This window comes from Merops nubicus, unplaced genomic scaffold (genome assembly GCF_000691845.1).
Source record: "Merops nubicus isolate BGI_N331 unplaced genomic scaffold, ASM69184v1 scaffold10465, whole genome shotgun sequence".
NCBI classification, from domain to species: Eukaryota; Metazoa; Chordata; class Aves; order Coraciiformes; family Meropidae; genus Merops; species Merops nubicus.
In genome coordinates this window covers 1-4,656 of record NW_008610286.1, presented here as the reverse complement: position 1 = coordinate 4,656, position 4,656 = coordinate 1, and the positions used below count along the sequence as shown (strand labels likewise).

At 43.8% G+C, this 4,656-nt stretch overlaps 1 protein-coding gene across 1 annotated transcript in view; it reads right to left on the bottom strand.

The window, feature by feature from the left end:
- LOC103773496 (mitogen-activated protein kinase kinase kinase kinase 4-like) overlaps window positions 1–786 on the bottom strand; it is a 92,200-nt gene extending 91,414 nt beyond the window's left edge. Inside the window, exon 1 of the mRNA XM_008940866.1 lies at window positions 727–786. The gene's annotated coding sequence lies outside the window, so the exon portion shown is untranslated. The remainder of the gene's footprint in view (window positions 1–726) is intronic.
- Between the last annotated feature and the right edge of the window lie 3,870 nt (window positions 787–4,656).

The window sequence follows — 4,656 nt, the reverse complement described above, 5'->3', positions numbered from 1 at the left end:
CCAAGGGTTCAGCAGCATGGGCTTCCCTCCCTCCATCTTCCTTCTCCAAATGGGAACACCACAGACTCAGTTCCCTGTTTTGCGAAGTCTTCGATCTTCTCAGATCATTCTTAAAAAAGGCTTCATAATGAAAGGACACTTTTCTAGGCTAGTTCTAACGAACTCAAGGTGTGCTCCAAGTAGATTACACAGCCTATTAGGGCAGACAATGTTTAATTTCTGTAGTTTCTTGACTAGTAGTTCTGCTCTGATATCGTAACAGCAACAGTGATAATAGAAATCAAAAGCTTCATGGCCTGCCTGCAGAGCAGGGTTAATTGACATCCACATCTTGAAGAGCACTGCTGGTTTAGTCTAGGCTGAGCTCTCTGCTCAACCCAGGCCAAATTTAGCCACTACTGATGTTAATTTGTGCTGGCCACTTATTAAATGGTTTTGAAAAAGAGAAAATAACCACAGGACACGAAAAACAGGGCAGAGGGAGGTCAGTACAAAAGCCAACACACCTATCTGACCTGTGGTGGCCAAGAGACATGAAAACAGGACAGAAGGAAGGGGCACAGAGTTTCACAGGTGACACCATCCTGAATTACACAGAAAAGACAGCAAGACAAACCAGGCTGTTACTGGAACAATACTGTCCATCTTCTTCAGTGGTGTTCATTTCTCCTTTAGGAAAAACAGCTTTATCTAGAGCAGCATCATAAATTAAAGAGGCATCCAAACCTTATAGACTTGTCCATATGTCCCATTCCCAACAACCTGCACCAGTTCAAATATTCCCGCAGGGTCCTGCAAAAAGCAGAAGAAATAATGATATTTTCAGCAAAGCAACTGCTTCATAACGGAGTGTAACTGTACACAATTGAAATGAAAACTTCTGTGGCACATCTCATCATGATCTGTATTACACACTAAAGGGGAAATAGCTAAATAACAGTATAAAACATACAGTAATATCAAAGTTCTCAGTCAAGTTGTTCAAAATCCTCCACACAAAACAACTCAGTGAAGCTTTGTAGCATGGCAGATACAAACAAGCAAATGGAGATGTGTGAAGAATGTAAGAATTCAACTGATTCAGCTTAGCAGTAGAACAAACCCTAACCCTCAAAACACTGAGCTAGCCTGGAAGCTGAGCTGCTGTCTTCTGCTGTGAAACACTTAGCACTAGCTAGGTAACAACAGAAAGAACCTAAATAATAAATAAAAACTCACTATGCGTGGAGAACTCAAGCCCAATTACCTTCCAGAAGCGAAACACACCACCCCAGGCAATCTTAACACTGCAGGAAGCTGAGAACGCTCAGTTCTCCTCTTCTGCAAACATAACAAGGTCTATTTGACTGATGTGTTGAAATCTTGGCTTTGAACCCAAACTAGAAGCCTGCTAATTTACATGAGAAGTTTGACATGTCAGGCCATCAGTGTACCACACCTCATCCTACTGGTTTAGCACCAGTTGCTCTAAAACTAACCCGTGCAGCAGAGCTCCTTCTGCAATACTAAGATGTGTCAGCCTTTCAGATATGAGAAGACCATCTTTTTGCAAGGCATGGGCAAGTAAATGTTTGCTCCTGCATGACTGAGCACATTAAGAAATCTGTTGCTCCAGTTAAAATGCACTTCAGAGATTTCCATAAGAACATTAAGAACTCAAGAGACCAGTTTCTTGCTTTCTGGCTGAGCCATTTATCAGTCTGCTCATTCCTTGGGAAGATATCATTAAGAGATTCATGTCAAATGCTATTAACTCTACGTGTCAGTTTTACCTCATCTGCCTCAGCAATCTGCCATGTCACTTGATGCCCATTGGTACTGCTGGGGGATGCAACAGAGAAAAATATCTCAGAAGTACAATTTCTATGACCCTCTTTGCAAAACATCTGGGTTTTAAGGTATCAAGCTACTTCTCTACACCAGATACATGTTATTCTTTTAAAAATAAATAATGCTTTCTTCATATCTGATATGGAAATGTTTACCTCAGCAAAATCTCAGTGGAAACATACAGGCCTTTTCCTGAGCAGATTCTGCCTTTACTGGCAGAACTGCCATGATAAATGGCAATAGCTTTCACTGTCAGAGCAACACAGGACAGATCTCCACAGCTGGAAGTACCACTGAGGTCATCTGGGTTTGGCTTTACCTTGCATGAGTTTTATACTTCCTGGATTGTCAGTCTTACAAGACTTTTTGGTTGTTTGCTTTTAAACCTGGTTAACAATGCCAGATCAAATCACTTACTTCTGACCCATGTACAAGCCAGTCTATGTAATTTCTTTTATTTTTTCAGATGAGGTAGTAAGGCACAGTCTTCTAGATTTAAGCCTGACTTCCAAAAGCCCTCGCACAAAAAGAAATCAATGTGATCACTTGGGACCTAAGCACAGCATCTACTCTGCTCCTCTGCTGGAAGCACAAGCAGCACCCCATTTCCACACCTCTCCTCAGAAAGCAGCACTGTCAAATTAAGAAGTGTTCATAATGTGGAGAAACCTAGAGGAACCTAAATTACATTTTCAACTTGGGAGTTTGCAACTGTCCCTCTTGCTTAAACACGTACTCTGTCCTTGCTCTTTTTCTCCAAGCTTACTTATTCTGCAAATATAATAATCTAACGTGCCTCAAAATCAGCTTCTTTCTCTCCCTCTGATCAATTCCATTCTGATTTAGCATCCTAATAGCTAAAGGCTTTAGACAGTCTAGGAAAAATCCAAACAATTACCTAAATAAATGTGAGCATTAACTTTAATACAGCGAAAATCCTACCCTGTCCTTGCTAGCCAATTGAGCACTAATGTCTCAAGCCTCTGCAGCTCTGAGTGCAGCCAAAACACTTGGCCATCTCTCTTCTTTTAATCAAGACACCGTAGTGAACCAAGCCTTGTTAAGAATCATAAAAGATATTAATCTGGGCTCTGACTTTGGTCCTTGGATTGCCCTTGTTTGCTTGGATACCAGCACTGCATCGTTCACTGGCATTCTTCACAATGGGCCAACTTCTTAATTATCTTGGAGTTAGGTATCATCTTTGATGTAGTGCTTCCTCTCAGACACCATCTAAGCCCCATGGTCCATCTAACCATTCCCCAGCCTGCACCTGCCAAACCCCTAGGTTCACTTTGACAGACAGCAAAATCGTGGCCTGAGCATTCGTCACTTTAAGGTTAATTACCATAATGCACTGTGCCATATGGTGCCCTTCTTGCTGTCCTGAGAGTCAGCTGCAGAGTACTCAAAAGGCAAAAGCAAGGCTGCTGACCCAGAGGCACCCAGGCCACATCCATCTTCTCTGCCAGGCAGACTGAAAACCAAGGCACGCAGCAGGAGCCCGACTGAATGCACCTTTCACACTCTCTGCAGCTCAATAAGGTACAGGTGTCTGAAGCTCAAGTTCTTCTGCAGGCTCTCTGCACCTCAGTATGTAATGCAGAGATCAGAGGCTTTTAACCACCTGGCTGCCCTGATAGACCTTGAGCAGAAGCACCCCAACAGGAGGCTCCAGCAGCATTTACAAACTACAGCCCAAACCAGCTCTTTCCAAGAAAAAGAAGCAAGACCTGGCAAACACCCACTCAGACAGGAGCAAGGCCAGGAAAGCCAAGTCCCAGCACAGGTAAAGCACTGGCCTTTATCTAATTCCTGCAGCCCAGACACACCTGCCTCCCATCTTCCACCACGCACAACCCCCAAACCAAAGCTGCTGACTTGCTAAAAACCTTTCCTCAGCAGGGACAAGTTTGTCCCTTCCCCTGTCAAGGCTGAAGCTTGCCGTGCTTATGGCCACTGGGAGGTTTCTGAACTGAGTGGTTTTGACACAAAGCCCACTCTCTGGTTTGCAGCATGACTCTCAAGAAACTTACACTGGTTTCTTATGATTTATTTAAGGAGACAAGACCTATAAGATAAGACCTGCTAAAGCTCTAAAGAACTTCCATTCTTTTGTCTTACTCCCCTGAACAGAGCCAGGTGAAACTTTTGCTTGCCTAGCCAGGAGCCTTATGCCATCCTCACAAACTTGACTGTCTCTGCTGCCCCTGGTCTGGAACACCCTCCTCACCATGTGATTATTGCAAAGGCTTCTCCCAGCCCTTTTTTCTTTTTTTTCTCTGATATTTTTAGAAAGCAGTTTGCTTTGTCTGGGGCTGATCGCTTTTTGCCACAATTGAACTCTTCCTTCTTCTGCTGTGGGGAGTGCTCCAGAAAAAAACAAAACAAAACAACAAAACCTGCCTTGGTTGGACTGGGATGATAGGTGGTCAGATTCTAGGGTAAGAAGCAAAGTGGGACGAAGGGGCTTCATACACAACTCTGTTAACTGTGGAACATTTAACAGCGTGGCTTTTAAGGTGGCTAAAGTTTGAATTATGTTAAAAACCTAAAAACACAAGAGCATAATGATAAAAATTCATAGCAAGCTAGTTGAACGCTGACTTTTTAGCTGTGGGGGAAGAAAAAAAAAGCTCAAACCTCAACAAAAAAAACCCACATAAGTTAAAACCCCACGCATGTATTTTGTTCCAGAAAATCCTCATTTCTCATTTGTGTCCTCCGCCCAGCTTCTGAGCTGTCCCCTCATCCCTGGGGACGCCGGCAGGGATGCTGTGCTCGGGCGAGGCGGGCAGCGCGGCGCTCCCGCGGGACGGTCCCGGC